The 20,131-nt window shown below is 45.5% G+C and overlaps 1 protein-coding gene across 1 annotated transcript in view; it reads right to left on the bottom strand.

The window, feature by feature from the left end:
- FBXW7 (F-box and WD repeat domain containing 7) overlaps positions 1 to 5,615 on the bottom strand; it is a 162,514-nt gene extending 156,899 nt beyond the window's left edge. Inside the window, exon 1 of the mRNA XM_072335694.1 lies at positions 5,502 to 5,615. The gene's annotated coding sequence lies outside the window, so the exon portion shown is untranslated. The remainder of the gene's footprint in view (positions 1 to 5,501) is intronic.
- Positions 5,616 to 20,131: the final 14,516 nt, after the last annotated feature.

Raw genomic sequence — 20,131 nt, 5'->3', positions numbered from 1 at the left:
ACAAGGTTAACTCTTGGATCTCAGTTTCGTAGCCCTCTTGCACTGTGTAGAAGCCCAAAAGATCTCTTGCCTTGAGTACCACTGTATGAATTAAAATAACAAAATGCAAACAGCAAGTGAAGTAGGCACACCTGGCAAACTGCACGTTTACTGACCATCTGACTCCAGCTCTGGCCACAGGTAACACCACATTGTGGAGGTGCAGCATTTGGTAAGGCAAGGATGTAGGCATCTGATCTTCCACAGAGAATGAAAAATGTGCCAAGCTACACGGGACCACACTTGCCACAAAAGATAAGTAAATTATTTTCAGACAGACCGGAATCCAAAGGTGTAGGTTTAGTTATCACAATTAAGTGGCTTTGATCTTGAACACTGTAGAAAATATTCTTTAAAAACAAAACAAAACACAGTTTTTATTAAGCGATGATAAAGTGACAAACTCAACAACAGCATGCATCCATAGAAATGCTAGGTTTTACAGTTGCTGGAATAGCTAACGAGAGACTTCTCAAGCATGAACTGCGCCACAACGCTGAAAGGCTTGCACTCGCCAGGGAACACATTGAGCTGCTTACTTTCCTAAAAAGGGAAGCTGGAAAAAAGCTTGAAACCTTTTCTTCTTCATTGGCGTCAGCTTGTGGTGTTTTGGGTTTATCATTCATTCAGTAAGGCAAGCAGCTTGTCCTGAAGTAGCCTGTTCACTTCTGAAAGCACTGAAACTGCTTTCACTCCTGCAGATATATAAGGATATGCATTCTATCCTACAAAGCTTTTCATTTTACATAGAAAAGAACATCCTTTCATACGCTGTTTGCAATCAGGCAGAATTCTGAATGAGCATAAGCAGATCCTGTATGCTACAGAAGACCTAAACGTCCCATTTCACCCTAAAGAAAACATTATTAGATTTTATTCTGCAGAATGCGTGCTTCTAGAGAATTCACCAGTGTCCACAAGAACCCACAGCCAAGGCGTGCATTAAGGACGTTCTTCCAGTTAAAGAGGGCAGAGTTAAGTAGTTACTGTCAACAACACACACCTTGGCTTTGCAGTTCCTGTCCTTCTGAAGTTCTAAGTAATAGCCACAAACTACAACAACACAAAACTAAGCTGACTAACCTTAGCTGCATTAATGAATTGGGGATATTTCATACCCTTTAGAATGCACTCTCAGTACTCCTGGTGTAGTTTGATCCCCACCATCTCTTTCAAATCTCAGCAAATCCCAATAAGAGGAACACACCAGATAAGTCCTCAGTAACTTGTATGTCTGCAAGATCGCCCATTTCCAGCTACCCAGAGCAACACTTCCCCCTCTCAGTACTTCCTTCAGAGAGAGGCATCAACACTGGACCAACAAGTTAGGGAACCAGAATGTAGGAACAAGCTTAATAACGCTAGAATGAGTGCAGATTTCTCATTTTCAAGGACGATCCACACACAGAACCAAGAACCAATGCTCAATCAGCAACCTGGGATACTGCAGTGGCCATGGCCATATAAGCATGCAAGATTCATTGCCAAAGACTGACAAGGAGTTAAGAGGACACAATCCTAATTCCTCATCCCACAGCTCCAACTCTCTCCTCTTCAGGGCACTCTTCCAGGTGCCCAGAGCTCTCAGCTCCACCCCTGGGTGGCTTTCACACCCTGGTGAGGGGATGGGTGTTGTATGAAGAAACTTGCTTCAGCAGCAGGCCCTGCCCTCAGAGGATGAGAGGGTGAGAAGAAAGAACTGCGTCTCCAAACAATCCTTGCTCAAACACCCATAGTTCTAATCCATACTACTGAAATGTTTCCAAGAAAGAAATCACTTGGAAGCATTCAGGTTTTGACCATTTTCAGTTGCCCAACCTCCAAACAGCAGGCTTTACTCAACATCAGCTGCCTTAGAGCTGTCCCTTTGCTGTAAACAGCTACCCAATTTCAAGCCAATAACAAACTAAATTCACCCTAGACCAGACTGGCCACCCCCCACCTATGACTATCACAGGTAATGAAGCTTATATTATATCAAAGACTCATATAATAGTGGCTACAAAGCAGCCTCCTGAGACCAGTCAGAAACAGAACAAATAATTTCTGAAACAAATAAAGACACTTTTTTATTATTTTTTTTTACATCATCATAACAATATATTTGGGTTAATAAATCTGACGAACACTTTTAAAGGCAGAAGTAGAAATTGCCTTTTGTGTTTTTCTTTTCCAAAGAAAATTCCAAAAGCTGAGGTTAAGCGAACTGCATTGCAAAATGCATCATACTGGTACAACTCCAAAGTTAGAGGCAAAACTGGCAATAGCGCATACAGACAGAACATCCCACAGCTCTCCATTCCAGTACCCTGTTCGCAGTTCATCAAGAAAACTCGACAAATTTTGCTGGCTTGGTCAGCAGTGAGTGACCACCACTGACCATCTTGGAGGGACCCAGAAGGGAGCAGAACAGCTGTTTGAGTACAAAGCTTGTTCCCATAGGTAACCTGCACCTGAACATTTACTGCTGAAATCACATCAGTATTCTGCCAGTGAAAAAGCACATATGAAAACTCCTCATCCTTCAATGAGAAGCCAACCACCTCAGCTCATGATGCAAAAATTATCTGAGCTAAACATACCTGTTTTGAACAAGAAGTACTTCACATCTCCTCTTACTTGCCAAGTTGTAGTGCCATGCCCTGTCGCTGATGGTAACGTGTTGAGTTAGTAACAGAGTAAGATACCTGCTCGTACCTTAAGACATGACATTATGGAAAAATGCATCGTTTCACCCTTGTAAAAATGAGCACAACTGTTTCCCAGAGCAGCACATAGAAAAAGAGCTACTGCAGAATCAACAGCTGCCTTTTTTGCAAAGATGAGCAGCCTAGAAGGGAAACCGTGTACAAACCAGACTACGCTCAGAAATCCTTTGTATTCTGATGCTGCTTAATTTTGAAGCACGTGGCCTTCTAACCTAAATTATAATATAATGCCTATTTTTCCAAATCTGAATCATTTTGGTTGAACTCTCAAAAGATAACCGCTATTTCAAAGCTAAGGGAGAAGGGTGAGGGGGATCAGGATTTTTTAAAGCATAAACTTCAGAGATACGGGCTGACAAGTGGAAGTGCTTACTTACATAAAACATATCTCCTCTTCCCTCCAAGCCCCATTCACATGAGAACAAGCCACCACGAGGCTGGATGCCCAGAACGAAGCAGCCAAAGCCACAAGGGGACAGGCACGGGCAGGGTGCCGTGAGGAAAGCAGCCAGCAGCGCACGCTGCTGCTCACACAGGGGTGACCGCAGGGCAGCGGGCCCAGCCAGCCTTCGGTTTAGGCCAGCACAGCTTCCAGCAGCACCAGTGGCTGTGCCACCAAACCGCAACACCAAGAATTTAGTTAACAGTCAGCTGATTTCTAAACTTGCATGTGTCTGAGCCCTCATCAAACAAACATCTCGTGTCTCTGCTGCCACAGCAGAAGCAATCCCAGTAAGCAACCTCAGTCTATCATGCAACTATGAGGAATGTGTTAGTGCAGACCCACCCCCCAGTTTCTGCAAATAACTGAAGTACTTTCTAACACAGAAGAGTATTTGCAGGAGTGACTACAAGCATTTCATGTTATCTCTTTCAGGAATTACCTGATACACACAACTTGCATTAAAGAAAGAAAGCTGAAGATGCTTCAGCTTTTTCGGCTTAACAGCGCTTTCATTTCAAATGTGATGCACGTAAACTCAATATGACTGTGTTCTTAAGAGAAACAGTGAAAAGATTAAACACATTTGCTAAGAGCAGCCTGAACTATACACGGACTACATGACTAACGCTGACTAAAAGATGCTTGGTTTCCTTAAAGAGACAGAACTTGGTTCAGTGACATCACCAGGCCTAAACCACCACACACGTTCCAATCCTGAGAGCTCAGAGAAGAAATCCTACTGAAGTTCTTCTTCAAAGTAGAGCATGCATACACAGGGGGAAGAAAGAAGCTGATCGGACATACAGTCTGAAGATAAAAATGACATCTTTTTCTAAAGCCCCTCTAAAAAGTTGATATAGATCAAACTCATGCACCTTCTGAAAAGGAATATCTCTGCTACCAAACAGATGCTAGTGCTGTAGTAAAATATTGCTCACCTTGAACAAAAGAATTGCTCTGATTATACGTAAGCTGGAATAGGAAAAGTTACCTAAACCCCCCAGAAAATCATTTTAATAGCACGAGGCCATATATTCTCTTGAGATATGCGTGTGCCTGGAACCCCCACAGGAACACTCTGGGGCTGCCAACAGGCAGAACGGGGCTGTTATTAGAAACAGGACAGTAGAGCAGCAAAGGGCAAATTTAAGTCTGAAACCAAGAAGTGACATAAAAGCAAACAATCTCCACAATGGAGCAGGGGGAGATGTGGTGTCTTTTGACTCCTACGGGCAGTGAGTGGACAAAAGCACCAACCATCCCTACAGCACCGCGACTTGAAGGAAAACTCCTTTCCCAAACTCTGGCTCCTGGGACAAGAAAAGCAAAACTTCATCTAAATGGAGACTTCATTTCCCACACACACACACAGGCACGCACCTTTTTAAGACCACAATGACAACAAGGAGCTTAAGACAGGGAGATATCTTGGTCTAAAATAGACTCTTCCCATCTGCCAGAAAGTTACGTCTCAAAGAGAAGCAGACACACGTGTGGGGCGCTGCCTACCTTTGCATTCCCTTCTGCTTCCCAGGCTGGAGAGGGGAACCAGAGCCAATGGCAAACACACAGCGAGCAGTTTGGGCAGAACTGGCTTCTGCACCTGTGCCTGAACGCTGCCTGGGCAAACAAACAGCACCTGAGCTGCTCTCCCAGGTGGGACAGTGGTGTACGAGAGTAAACTCAGGAGTAACAAAACTCAGAACAGATGGACAGAGCTTGCTTTCTCCAGTGAATAACTACAGTGTTATCTTCTCCGTTTAAGCACAAGACAGTCCACTACGACAATTCAGATTTTGTTTCTTTTTTTATTGTTTTGGGGTGGTTTTATGTTTGTTTGGTTTGGGGTTTGTTGTTGCTTTTTCTTTGTTTTTCTCAGAGGAAAGTTATAGTCTGTAAAAATGCAAAAAAAAAAGAAAGAAAGAAAAAAGGAGAAACCCACAAAACCATCCCCATAGAACGGGACGGCCCCAGAAGCCGTTCCCCAGCCTCACGGGCAGATCCGGCTGGGTAGCGGGAGCGCTTGTAGAGAAGTTCTCCACAAAGCACCAACTTCGGGCTTTAAAAGTGCACGAGAACGCGGGTCGCAAAGCCAGCTGCGGCGCTCGGTGCGGCGCCCCACACGAGCTGGCCGCGCGCGGGGCGGCGGTGCACGGCGTGCCGCAGGACCCCCCTTCCCGCGCACACGAGGCGGGCCCACCGCGGGGCCCGGCCCCGCTCCCGCCGGCCACGTTCTTTGTTCGGCGTCCCGCGCCGCGCCGCCGGACACAAAGAACGGCGCTGAGGTGCCCCCCCTCCCGGGTACTCACTTGTCGGGACGGGCTCCGGCGGGCTGTTCTTCGGATGCCTCCGTGCGCGCCCAGCCGCCCGCCCGCCCGGCGGCAGGGAGGGGAGCGGCTGCCGCCCCCCGCCCCGGGGCTGCCGGCGCCGCGGGGCCCCGGGCGGCTTCTCGGGGGCGGCCGCGTCCAGCCCCGCTGCGGCGGGGCGCTGTTGGGGCCGGGCCCCGGGCTGGCTGGGCAGCAGCGGCGCCGCCCCTCCTCACATGGGGCCGCCGCCGCCCCTCGCTGCCCCCCGGGCCGGGCGCTGCGCCGCCGCCGCGGCCGGCCGGGAGGCGAGTGGCTGGGGCCGCCGCTGGCCCGCTCCCCCTCTCATGCACTCCGGGCCCGGCAGCAGCGGCGGGGGGGCCGCTAGAGGCCCAGCCGGGCGGCGGGGCGCGGCGCCGCGGCCGCTGCGCTCTGCGGCATGTGGGGGCGGCGCGGGGGGCGCCCCGGGGTCCGCTGCTCGAGGTGGCGGAGGCGAGAGGGGGCGGGGAGAGCGAGCGGGCGGGCGGGCGAGAGAGAGAGAGGGAGAGAGAGGGAGGGAGAGAGCGAACGAGCGAGCAGCGCGGCGGCGCGCGCGGATGACAGCCGTAACCCGGCAACAGGCCCCGCCCTCTCCCCGTGGCGGCGCGGGGCGATGACGCGAGCGGAGGGCAAGGTGGAGCCGAGCAGGTAGCTCCGCGGCGGCACGGTTCAGCCCGGGACAAGGAGGCGGCGCCGCGCCGGGACGGAGGGCCGACGGCGGCTGCGCGAGGGCTGGCCCCGCCCCCTTCCCGCCGCGCGGGGCGGAGCGACGGAGAGCAAGGAGCGCGGTGGGCGGGGAGGGCGCGAAGCCCTTGCCCGCGCGCACGTGCGCGTGCCCCCGCCCCGCCGCCGGGGAGGGGCGCGCGTTGGCGCTGCTATGGAGACGGCCCGGCGGCCTCCGAGGCGCCGTCGCGGGACGTGGGGTCGTGCGCCTGGGCGCAGCCGGTCGTGCCGCTCCGCGGTCTTTCCGTAGGGAAGCTGCACCTCCGGAGCCGTCGGGAAGCGGGGCGGTCAGGTGCAGCCCTCCCAGGCACGCCGCGCTGGCACTAGACTCCTGCGGTTGCTCGCCCGCCTCCCAAGCGGTCTCCCCTTCGCCGGAGGCCCCGGCTGGAGGCGGCTGCGGAGAGGAGCAGCTGAGCTGTCCCCAACATCGCCTTCTGCTGCTCGGGGCTCCGTCACGGCTGTGGGTGCTTCGGCGTGTCTCACACCGAGTTCTCATCAGGGCAATGCTTGCACATACCCTGCTCCCTCAATCTCAAACCCAAATAGCAATTACAGCAGTGCCTGCCATCTGTGACAGGGCGGTCGTTATATGGGACCTTAACGAGTTCACTTAGTCTGCGTTATGGAAGGTAGCAAAAAAGAATAGCATGTAATAACTGCTCCTTAGGAGTGCGAAGTGGCCGCGCACCAGAAAGGCTCACGGGATATGGGGAAAATAAAAAATAAAATAAAAAAGCACTCGGTCACGTTGTTATCCTAAAACACAGAAGAGCAAAATCCATATCGGCTGTGTTACTCACCCCTGGCATTCCCCGCCCTCTGCGTGCTGATGTGTGCCATGTCAGCCTGTCCCCAGGGCTGTGCAGGCAGACGCCGCTCTGCCCTCTGAGGCAGCCAGGCCAGAGGCTATCTCACCACGCTAAATGGCTTCCAATTGCCAGCTATCTTCTTCCCATCTGCTCCTCCGCTTCAGCAGCTGCTTCTGACTCCCCATCATCTTGTGCTGGATGTTTCTTTATCCCTTGCCATAACCTTGTTTACCTGATTCTTCTCTTCCTGTGTATCACAAACAGATGGCTGAGCTTATCCGAGTCTCCAAACTCCTCTCTCGTTTTTCTTTCCTCCTCATTTTAAAGCTGTTACCAGTCACGCTAGCGATGCTCTCAGTGCTGACTTCGGGCGCGGTGCCAAGGATGGGATGCTGGCAGAATTTCAATCGGCGGAGCAGGGGGCTGAGAGCCACGGCATCTCCAGAGCGGATCAAGAGGGACGCAGCACTTCGGGATCAGCAAAGGCGGGAGCTGCTGCCAGCGCCAGGAACGGCTCTGCTGCCTTTTGGGCCCCTGGCTGTAAGAGAAACATCAAGGTCTGGGAGCTTGTCTAGAGAAGGGCAACAAACCTGTGAGGGGTCTGGAGCACAAATCTTACGAGGAGCGGCTGAGGGAACTGGGATTGTTAGGTCTGAAGAAGAGGAAGCTCAAGGGAGACCTCATCACTCTCTGTCACTACCTGAAAGGAGGTTGTGCTGATGTGGGGTTCAGCCTCTTCTCCAGGGTAACAGTGATAGGGTGAGAGAACAGCCTTAAGTTGCATCGGGGAGGTTCGAGCTTGATATTAAGAAAAAATTATTCTCAGAAAGAGTGGTGAGGCACTGGAACAGGCTGCCCAGGGAGCTGGTGGAGTCACTATCCCTGGAGGCATACAAGAACCACGTGGATGAGGCAGTGAGGGAGCTGGTCAGTGGGTACTGTGGTGGTGGGCTGACATTTGGCCTAGGTGAACTTAGAGCTCTTTTCCAACCCTCACGGTTCTATGATTCTTACCCCTTTGTCACAAAGCCTCCCTTGTTCTCTTGGCTTTGTTGCAGTGTTCTCCCTCTGCCCTTCAAATAACAAGTTTATGCCTAGAATTAAATGCATCCAGGACACCAATAGTGAATTACAAGGGAGGGAAAGGCCTGCAGGAGGGGAGCAAAGGAAGAAGTTGGCCATCTGATCATCACAGATGCCTTGCTGAAGAAACAGAAGAATGCTACTCTGCCAGCAGTGATGATGGAGATGAGACTGGATTTAATGAAAATGTTAGGATTTTTTATTAGTCGCAGATTAGAGTGGTTCGGCACCCGGTCTTTAATTGAAATGTTGTCACGATTGACTCTATTTCAAAAGTAAGGATAAAAATAGCAATTGTACTGCAGATCAATGATCCAGCATAACTAAACAGGGAGATTGATTCTGTTGTGTGCCAGACTCCAGTGCCGTCACACATACAGTTTCAATGGAATGTATTTTTAAAATAAAATGCTGAACAGTTTTGAGCTGAGCTGTATTGTCTCTAACACGTAGTCCAGTGAGAACACTAATCTTTCCAGAGGTTACTACCATACATGTAGTAATGATGGAGCTACAGACGCACTGTATGAAGACTCAGGCCAGAAGCTGTCTACCTGCTGAATGTCAGTATGTTTTCTTCCTGTAATGTTGTTAATCTTGATGGACTACCATCTGTACAAAGAGGTTGAAATTAAGCTTAATGGCAAGACTACAGCCTATCTTTTTATTATTATTATGCTTAAAAGGCACTTAAGAAAAATTTCACTGAAATAAATCAAAAATTCCACATGAACCTGGTAACTGAAAATATTACATGCTAAAAGGCACAGGGGGAAAAAATGAGATGATGATCTGAAAACACAGAGTTAACCAGGAGAGGCAGAGCATACATCTTAGTAACAAATCTACAAGAAAATTACTGAAGAGCAAAGCCAACCCTGTATTATACTGTTTCAGCTCTAAAATGGCACAAATAGTAAGGTGAAATAACAAAATTCAAGTACTGTAACAGCTGTAATAGCCTGATGCTCAACAGTGCTTCTCAGTAGCAGATCTGGGAGTAGAAGTCTGAGAAACAGAAGAAGTTTCCAAGATAAATAAGGCCATTTTTCACGGATGTAGCCAAATAACAGGAGCCTGTTTCCTGAGCCACCTCACTGCTCAGGCAAAGGGAGACTGCATTTACTGTAACCAACAGCAGTGAAAGTTGAGGAAATAGCTGTGCAGAGCCAGGCTCAGATTATAAGTAAAGATGGTAAGTAAAGATAGAAGATGCTGTGATGGTACCAGTGCAGAGATCTGATAGCACAGATGATCACATCAGCAGGGAATTTCAGTCCCAAACCAAAGGTCTTGGTGACAACACCATTCTTTGGTGCAGACATCTGTTCATAAACTTCACAGAGTAGCAGTAGTACTGTATCACAGAGGGTTGGTGAATTCTTATCCTGACACAGAAGATGGTCTCATTTTGGATACACACTGAGCTGATAAAGTATAAGACCTTTCTTTCCCCCTTCATTCTGTTTCTCCATATCCACTTCTGTTGTAAGTACTGTGATGGTTTAACGGGAGTAACCCACAAAATAAAAGGAAGATGAGATCAGTAAGAAAGCCAGCTGAGGACTGTTTGTATAAATACACTAGTTTTAATGATGGGATTAATTGCTTTTACATGTCAGGCCAAAGCTCCATGCAAGTATAACTCCAGATAAAACAGGTCTGGCATAAGTGTGCTACATATTGATGTTTTGCTTGGCTTGTATTACAAGAGTGTTGCTGGGGTCTTTCTTTACTGCTGCACTATGCATGTCAAACTGTATGAAACATCATTAGAGAAAAACACTGGGGTTTGTGAAATGTTTATAACAGAGCCTCAGTTTAACTTGAGCTATATAACAGGTTCAGATCTCCAATCTGAAACCTGGATGTAACTCCATCCCTACTGCTGACACACCCGATGATGTGCTCAATTTCTGCACATTCTCCAAATTCACAACAGAACAGAAAGTTTGTCAGGCCCAGCGCAGTCACTACAACACAGGCAAAACAGCACTGGAGTTCTGTTTAAATTGACTGCACCCTGGAGAATTCAGGACAGAAATAGCAAAGGTGTTGCAGATCAATGCGCTTGCAAAACTATACTGAGCAGCCTGCTCAGTTGCTCACCGCTAGCAAGCCTTTTCTTGCTGCTAGTAGGTTTGAAATTAGTAACAATAAAGAACACTCAGATATCTCCCTGAGAGCAGCTACTCCCAGAAAAGCCACAGAGGGAGCACAGAACATTCCCATGGGAGAGCATCCATTCCATGCCTCTGACATGTACTAGCTGACAAAATGGTAGCCTATTTATAGTGTTTGTCTAAGGACGTACTTGAAAGCGTTAGCACCTTTCTTTATAACCTATATTTAGCAGTCATAGTTCAACTGTCCTGCTAAGCAAAGCTAGTTTGGTGGGAGCATATCCTAATAAGGTATTCCCCAGCACTGAAAATAACTGAATCGCCATTGTTATATTTAAATGATTTATGGTACCATTAAACAGCAGTTCATTGGAAACTTCAGCAGAAACTTGTTTTCAGCAACAATAATGTTTTCTGTGACAGATCGATCTTCGTGTTGAATAACCTGAAGCCATAACAGAGCCAGAATTGTCACATACTTCATTTCTTGCCTCCATCACCAGAGGTAGCTTCCCAGACTTTAAGATTTGTGTTTTGACTGCTTTTGAATGCTTAGACTTCATCTTTATTTCAGATACAATCTGACACTGCCCTGCTCTCCAATGCAATTGACATTTTGTTCAGCCACATTACTTTGGCCATCAACAGTTCCTCCCTAAAACTACATGTTACAAAGCTGGTATTCTGTACATCTGCTCCTGAGGAAAAAATAATAATAATAATCTTTGCACAAATATGAAAAAGACAACTGTAGGAAGAAAAAGACTCCTGTACTCTGTTAAGTAGGAGAACCAACCACTGACTGTGCAAAAGGCAACACAACATTCTGATCAGTTAAAGTTTCTACTTTGGATTTCAATTACGTGGCTATAAGACAGCACACCGATGTTTTAGGCAAGTCAGCATCTCGTCCTCCAACATAATGAAGTCAGTGGAAAAGAAGTGAAGGCATTTTCCCAAAGCATACCTAAGAGAGAGACAGCTCTCGATTTATTTGAATTAGGCTATCAGCACTACCGTAGTGGTAACAGCATCTCATCAAAATCTAGGCTTTGGGGCTTTGCTAAGATTACAGCTTACAATCAACGTTACTGCCAAGTGAATCTAAGCCTAGAACTATATTTCAATTAATTAGCATACTTTTTGGTTAGTAACTTGTTCCCTGTGTTGTTCTTTTACTTGGTGGTATGTCCTTACTCTCCTGTATCTAAGCAAATGAAACCTTCCTGTGACTGAGTAAATATAATTGAGTTTCTGCAGGTACAATCCAGAGTAAACAATTTAACTCGATTTCAGCAGTAGTGTTTTAATAAGAGAGAAAGGCTGAGGGGCAGGGGGGAGAAGAGGGGGCAGGAGGGGGGAAAGGAACAACTTTTAGGAAATTGTGTACTAAGAAATCAAGATGTTGCTCTTACACGGATTTGTACAATGCAACCTGAAAGCTATATAGATTCAGCAAGCCTTGTGAGAAAAGAGTAACACTACCAAGTCTTAGCAGTGCAATCCCAAATAATAACTGTGGTTTGACAGATGTGCTTCTACCATTTCCTGATCAGTTTCAGCCTTGATCTCAGCAGTCAAGGCCCCTTGGAATGGAAAGATAGCAAAGTTTAACATTTTGTACTTAGTGCTCTTTGAGATAATTTGTCAATAAATGAGCCATGATTTAATAGGAAACTATTAAATTATACGATGAAAAATAAATTCTGCTTAGCAGGTTTAAAGCACAGTGCTACGCCCTTGGCATCCTTTAGAAAATGTGTTTGCTCATCAGCTAAGTCCACATCACTTTAAGTCCAAGAGCAGTGAGAAACAGAAAGATTCAGTGCCATACAGGAGCACTAAACATTGAAAGCGTTTTGAAAGTGTCTGTCTGAGAGCCTTCACATCACAGGAAAAATTCCCAATCTTCCTTTTCAAATCCAGAACAAACAGATGCTATCTGAGGAGCCAGACTGACTGCTGCGGGCTGGTTCTTACTTCACCCTGTACTGCTACTGTAGGCAGGTGACATAACATTCACCAGCACTGTAAGAGCTAAGTAGACTCCCTGAGAAGACCCTTAGTTCTGCAGGTCACCACCGCGCTTTTGTTCAGTGCAAGCTATATCTTACAACATAAAGTGCTTTAAAAGCTTTAATTAAAGAAGCCAGTGTGATAGCAGTTGTTTGTAGAATTGAGAAGCAGTCCCTGCTGCTTGAAAGAGACCCAGGATGTTCCAAAGCCATTTTCAGGAATGCTCAGGATTTATGTATATTTGGACCTTCTCACTGGTCTCATCATGATAAAAGTAAAATGCATTCATAAAGAAAAAATGAACCGGTTTATAGAAATCCAACTTTTAGCCAAACTACCCTTAAACGTGGTTCTCATTAGCAAGGTTTTACCACAGCTTTCTCGACTAGTAGCTGCTATTCCTTTGGGTAAAATTAACTGTTGTAATCAGAGACTGTTAACCATTACCGAGATTAAATAGCTTGTCATTCAGATTTATGTAATTGGGAGAGGGAATAAGGAAGAATTCCCTTCTAGCACTTGTGGGTCAAATATTTATTGTAGCTCAGCTATTATAATGGGTTTGAACCTTGTAATAAGCTTAGAAAAAAAGCAAGATAACATAATATGTCTTCTGAAGCTCCAGTCAGGTCAGCTTCTTCGCTGTTTTCATTAAGCAACGCAATGAGGCTACACATGTTATTTTGCAGGAATTACCCCTTAGCAGAAGCAGTGCCAGGAAACAACTAAAGAGACAAAAATCCCTCAGCCAGAAAGCCTCCTTAATTATCATCCTCAGTGCTACTCAGAGGGCTACCACGTAATAAAACTTACCCTAATTCAGCAGGAAACCGCAAGACCCACATTATTTGTAGAAAAGACGAGTAGAGTTATAATGCGAGATCAGCTGCATGAATATTAACAGTGCTGGGAGCCACGAGAGAAGCTGTTCTCAGACTTTGCAGACTTGTTCAGCACTGCGCTTATCAGGCCTCCCTGGAGCATGCCTAAATGATGCAAAACTGAAAACAGTTGATAGAGCTGAGCAAGAGTTCACACCAGTTTCAGGCACTGCTGGCACTGCACCTGTGCCTGATTTAGCAGCAGATTTTATTATTATCATTATTGTTATTATTTGTGGAGGGGGATGAAACATTAAGAAAAAAAGCAGCATGCTTGGGCTCAGTCTGCAGCCAGGTGCACCTCAGCATTGCTCCCTTCATAGAAAGCCTGCCTTGCAGTGTGGACAACCCCTTGATCTGTGGTGTTTGTGCTGCTGCACACATGCAGCTCCCAGCTGCTTCTAGACAAGGTGTGGCCTTCTGGTTTGGTGCTTCTGCCACCAATAAAAAGAGCCATCGTTTGCTCTGGTCTTCCTAGGGAACTGTTCTGAAGGGTAAAGTATTACTGGGTGTAGTGGAAACGCTAAGTCATGACCTGAACCAGTGATCGAGCACTGGTGGGAAGGCAGAGCCAACCCAAGGGAGCTCAGATATGTGAATATTTTCCTGCTGGTCACTTGGGTTTTAAGCACTGCTGATTGCCATGTGCACTTGGCATTCAGGCTGAGCCTCTGAGTGTGGCAGAGGTCTGTGCCATCACATTCAAATCTGTTCTATCTAATTTGGATCTGAGTTTGTTTTGCCTCCTCTTCTGTTTCAGAGTGCATATTCCATATGTAGAGCTAGGTGCTTTTTCATTATGCTGTTAGGAAAGTCACTATCTTCTGAAGCCTGCTGAGCTATATACTTGTTTCAGAAATATTCCATGTTTCTGCTTAGCTCTGAAATCCATCCTTAGAAGTTTATCTACATCAACAAAACCTGAAGAATTCACTTTCCCCATCTTATTTCTCTATTTAGTAAAATGAATCAGGTGATCCAAGTGAATAACACACTAAGGGTTAAAAACAATTTCTACAGTGTGGCTGCGGAGCTCAACTTTGGCGTGCATTGGAAGAACTATGAATGTTTTTGTGTTTAAATTGGCATTGTAAAAACAGTCCCTTCTTAAAACCCAGTTCTTTAAGAAACACTGTCTGAAATGTACCGAATAAGCGGGAATTTCTAGCTAAGTACCTGAAATTTGTAGTCAGATTATTAACTCTGATGCTTTGCTATAACTGCAGGAACCAAGGAGGAATTTTTATTGCTATGTAGCTGTAAAACCTAATGTAGGAGGTTTTGCTCTTCATGTGTTCAGTAGTTGTCATGGGCTGCAACAAGATAATGAACTTGAAAAAAAATAAAATACTTAATGGCATATTTTTCTACTTTTTTTTTCTAATAATCTCTTTTTACTTAAAATTCATCATCTTGTTTATTTTTTATATATATACAAAAAGTAATTACAGTATTTGAAGTACATCTGACAATTCTAGTATCAGAAGCATAGCAGAGTTGTGCTAGAGGTTTTTACCAGTGAAGTCCTAAATTCTGTTTCAGAGTAGCTCCCAAAAATTAGAATTTTGTTATTTAAACATGATTCCTAATGGCCATAACTACTAGACTCTGTTTAAGGGAAAACCAGAACTGAAATATCAAAGATTTCTGCTTTTCAGGTTAAATCGGGGGAGAAATTCATGCTAAGCACTGAATACTCAAAGCCTCACTCACTGCTTTCTCATCAGCCAGTCTCAGTCTAGTGCCTATAAAGGTGCTGAAATTTCATCTACTCACCTTCACATTGCCCTTCACCACGGCCAAATAGTGGTCACTTGCATGGGCAGTCCTCTATTATATGTGTGTGTGTATGTATGTGTATATGTGTATCAGCCCCAGGAGCGTTTAGACACAGCTTTAGGAGTGGGTTAATGTGTTGAGGTTTTTATTGATGGTAAATGTTGCTACAATGCAGTTATTTTGTACTGTAGCCTTCAAGCAATGGTGCCACAGCTTTCTGTTTCTGGCTGCTTGTGTTCTATGCCTTGAGATAGACATGGGAAGGAAAGCAAGGCTGGTGACTTAAGGGCTTCAGGACTATCTTCAGAGGCCCCCAAAGCCTGTAGGAGTCAGGCTGTTTGTAGTAGGACCAAGGAGAAACCAAAAAGGCTAGAACACTGAGCAACAGGGATCCTAGCAGGTAGCTCACAAGTGCTCCACTGTGATGATCAGCTTTATAGTGTGAGCAGTGGTCACAGTGAAGTATTGTTTTCATTCATCTGTTACTACTGCTAGTTGCCGGATGGTTTTTGAACATAGGTATGTTAAAATGTTTCACTGTGACTACCGTAACAAAAGGAGGAGAAAAGACACATACAGGCATTTAGGCATATATCCAGAATCAATTGCACTCCTATTTGCACCGCTTGAAGAGGTTCTGTGCAGGCTAAAGGATATCTGTAGCAAAATACTGCAGCAAATTGCAGGTAAGGTTCTCTGATCCCTGAAGTTACTTACAGTGAGCTTTGTAGTTCTGACTTGAATGAAGTTACACTGATTTACATCAGTTGGAGAGTCTCTCTATGCTTTTTTCAGCCTTATCTACTTGACAACTTGTCCATAGTCTTGTGTGGCTTGGTTGTTTTCTGTTCTTAGGCTGGAGTCTTGTGCTTTAGTGGGTGTCATGGTAACTGAGGAATAGCTGCTGGCAGTGGGCTATCAGGAAAACCTGGAGCTGCTGGAGCTGCAAATTACTAGGGGAAAAAAATGCTTTGAGCTGACCTTTGTGGCTTTTTGTGGAGTAGCATTACAGCAGTAAACTAAGCAGACAGCTGGAGTGTCTAATAGCAACAGGATGGTTCAGCTGGGTGCTTTAACAAGCAACAGGATATGGATTCAAACTGGGACTGTTCTCCCCTCCTGCATATGTGGGGAGGCTTGACGTGCCTTCCTCCATTGGGGAGGTGCTTTGGTTCACATTTTGGGGGGAGTTATCTGTTGTCCCCAGCAGAAACAACCACAGCACCATGCTTTTCCACCTGGACTAGGTAGGTGCTGAGAAAAACAGCGAGACCTTTCTGTTGGAACCCCCATCTGTAAGACATGCAGACTGGGTGTCAAGGAACAAGATGGTTTCGTGGTAATGTGTAGTTAAATAAAGATTCTTATAGATAAGAGAATAAAAGCAATTCTGTTTGTTGAATGTTTGCTTTATAGTCAAGTTTGAAGCACAAATGCTTTACAAAGTAAAAGCACTGTAAGCAAACTTGCATATTAATCTGGAAGGTTAAATGTTTATTGCTGGAAGAATCACTGGGGGTGAGTGATGTTTGAAGCAAGATCATGCAGGAGGGCACCTCTGTAGAATCAAGGACAACTGAGTTGTGTTAAGGAGGGCAAAGAACTATGAGGAAAATAAACAAGGCAGAATTGTGTACAAGGAAAGAACAAAACCATAAATTTCGGGTCCAAGGTAAGACAAGGCTAATGAGGTGGTGAGCTACGGGGAATAAGATGCCTGAATTTCCCAAGACCTCTTTGTTCTAGCTTACTTTAACAGCTGATAGTTAATGACAGAGGGGAGAAATGAATTGCTGAGGTGTCAGGAAAATTTATTTAGAGAGAAATAACAATATCATAAATTTCTCTTGTCGTTTAATAGGTTATCAGTGGCAAGGAACTGGTTGGGATCTTCATAGGCAGTGAGTGATGGCTTGTGTACACTTGAATCATTTTGTGATTAAAAAGGGCTTTCTTATACCTTTATGGGAGTAATAGAAAGATTCCTGTAGGGATGAATGGTAGTTGGACAGGGTCCAAAACCATCACATGCCTCTTTGTAGTAACTGCATAAACAGAGGATGAGTAGATATTTCCAACTCTTCTGCTCTTGTCTATGATCTGTCTAGTCAGATAATTGTAAATCAAAGATAGGAAACTTCCCCTTTAATGCATTGGAGGCTTTGGCATAAAGTGGTATAAACAAGTTCTGAGGTCTAGTGTATGGGAGCGTTAAGCCTAATTATTGGTCTTTGATCAAGTTTTATTTATTGAGGGAGCAGCTGAGGGACTGTGTTTTGTGACATGTATAGCCATAAATAATAAGTCTTATGTGACTGTCCCTGTGTTCACAGAAGTGCAATCTGTATGAAATAAATAAAAGGGAGCTGGCTTAATCTCACGTCTTATTGAATCTGCGTGCCCTCCCCCAGGTCTCAGCGCTTCCTGTGCTCCTGTACTGTGTAAGAATAGTGCCTTGATCTGTGCCTCCTGCTGGTGTTTGCTTTCAGCTCACCAACCTGGCTCAGCTGAGGTAACAGGGATCTGTGCTTTTTAGAATATGGCCTTGTGCAAGTTGACCAGTGCTACTGTTACTGTTACTTCCTCCAAAGCTTGTTCTGATGTTAAGAACTGCAGAAGGATCACCTTTGAGTTGCTGGAGAGCTAGCAGTATGTTTAAGTCAAAGCAAGGAGACCTTTCATTGTCCACATGTCCTGTAAAATTTCTGTGACCCCAAGTAATGCGCTGCTACACAAATGGCTGTTTTTCCTATGAGTCTGTAGGCTTCTTATTCCATACCCTCCTTAGCTGATGCTACTCTGCTACCCCTTTTCTCAGCATATGGTGACAGCTGCTGCTCTGCAACCAGGGATGCTCTGTGAATGCATCCACATGTCACAGCCATTCCAGCACAGGGTGAGCCACCTTTAGTGAGATTAGCAGGCTACAGTTTCCACAAACCCTCCTTTCCATCCTTGCTATTTGTGGGTAAAGCATTAAACCGTGGGACAGCTCTGTAGCACTGGTCAGTGCTGAGCTATCTCGGAGGGTGGTGATCAGATAGCTGAGGTAAATGCTGCTCCCAAAAATGTTGGGCTCCCCTTTGCTGCAAGGGGAGTGACAGTGTTCAGCCATCCAGGGTGCCTTGCTTCCGTCCTGTGAGTCATGGTTTGACATGCAACGTGCTTTGTGGGTAAAAAGCCTGAAGCAGATTTGAGAAGTATCACTTCTGCAACTGCAGGTGGGGATTCCCTCCTGGGGGTGGCAGTCAGAGCATCACTTGGAACAAGGCCTGGATGTGTTTAATGCGGTGCAGAGATGTGCTGTAGGGGAAGGTGCTGCCAGGAGAGTCCCTACCAGCCGGCTGGAACTGAAAATGCTCATTTGTCGGTAGTAGGAAGGTTTCACAGCAAGCCTCCCAGCCACCTGCTGGTGGAAGCAAGTGATCTTGTTTATTGTAACGCTGTGCTTAAATGTATACACATATGTGGATTATGTGACTGGGGGTTTGGATGTTACTCTTCTGAGTACAACTTACTTTTAAGAGTTTACTAGATCTTTGGCCTGCAGTGCTGGTTGCCATATTCCAAAAGAAAAATGCAAACGGGACAAAGGCATTTTTATTATTTTAGTCCAGGAAGTATATAAGCTTGTTTGGAGGTTGAACTTGATGCTCTCTAGAGATCCCTTCCAACCCCTACAGTTCTGTGGTTCTGTGATTACTCTTATAGCTACACTCTGACTGTACAGTCAACTGAATGGTAGAAGTTAGGAATTATGGTAAACTAAGAGGTGTGGTGTGGATAAGTTACTGCTGGCACCTTATACACTGCCCACGTCCCTTTGCCACTGAATTTAAGATGGTACGGATTTGTTTACTATTTGGAGTTACTGTCAAAGAAAGTGTCTCAGTAAAGAGCTCAGCTAATTGAGTGCAGAAAACCAATGAAAGCAAGCTAATAAATTTAAAGAAGTGAGAGGTGAAGGTAGATCCACTTAGAATTGAGTAAAGAATTAACAGAATTGCTGCTTCTACTGTGGAGAATCATGCTGGTTTTGATGACTTGTTCTCCAAATCCCAGTGACGTCAGTAGAACATAATCCATTTGCTCCATATTTCAGATTGTAAAAGAGAATGGAAGCCAGATTAGAAGAAGTGAATCCCAGGTATACATGTGAAACCTGTCAAATCGGTTTCACAGCAAAGCATAAGGCAAATGTTCAATATCTGCAGCCTGTTAGAGAAATGTACACATCCCTTTCTGTTTGTGAAGAGAATAAAAGCGGATACGATGCTGCCTTCCTAGCAGTGAGGGGGCAGCCTGGAAAAACACCTTTGTGTCTCCATCTTCACGGTGGGTATTGCTTCCCAAATGTGGGCTCCACATCTAGTCTTGGTTTTAGTTTTCAGTGTTGATATATTTTTTTCAGGGTGGGTACTTTCGTAGCAGGTTTTCTTCCCTTCATTTTAAGGAACGTGGGTCTTAAATATTAGTCTCCCCTGTGAATTGAAGTGAGAATAAGTAAAATGCCTCTTGATTTGTGGGGAAGTTCACTGAGTCCTCAGGACTTGATGCTTCTGTTCTGTATAGAAAAGTACTTTTACTTCAAAGCATCTTTCTAAAATAGGTGACTTCCATTTTCATTCACCTTTGTGTTTTTGCTGAAGCTGAAAACCACAGAAACTTCTGTATTTAGAAGTGACTGCTCCTGAGAAAACCATCCTTCTCATCAAACAGCACCTAGACAAAAGCTGGCCTCTTGATCTCTTTTCACTGAAGTTATCTGAGCAGGAGTCACAGTTAGATTTTTGTTGTTCCCTTATATTTGAATGCTACATCACACCTAATCTCTTCAAAATTGAAGGACGAGTGGGGGGAGGGGGAAGGGGAATCTCACTTGTGTGAGATCCTCTTGGTGTACATCAGATAGCTTTCTGTGTGTCTCAGTGTGCAATTCTAGCTTCTCTGGTCACTGACCCAGTCTGAAATATTTGCGTTCTCCTACAGGTCTTTATGTGGATAATTTTAAGTGTCCTGTAACCATGTGCTACCTATATGATCCTCAGCCTCTAGCTGTGTGGGTGTGATGCTGCAAACCAGTGCAGCTGCATGGAGGTGAGGTATAGTTTGCTTTCAAAGCAATGCTTGCTTATTATCTTTCTTCTTGCTAGTGCCTTACTTCAGGTACACACTTAGCCCTT

Source organism: Excalfactoria chinensis, chromosome 4, assembly GCF_039878825.1.
Source record: "Excalfactoria chinensis isolate bCotChi1 chromosome 4, bCotChi1.hap2, whole genome shotgun sequence".
In the NCBI taxonomy this organism is placed as follows: Eukaryota; Metazoa; Chordata; class Aves; order Galliformes; family Phasianidae; genus Excalfactoria; species Excalfactoria chinensis.
Note: the sequence above shows the minus strand (reverse complement) of the source record. Positions and strands in the feature narration are given on the sequence as shown.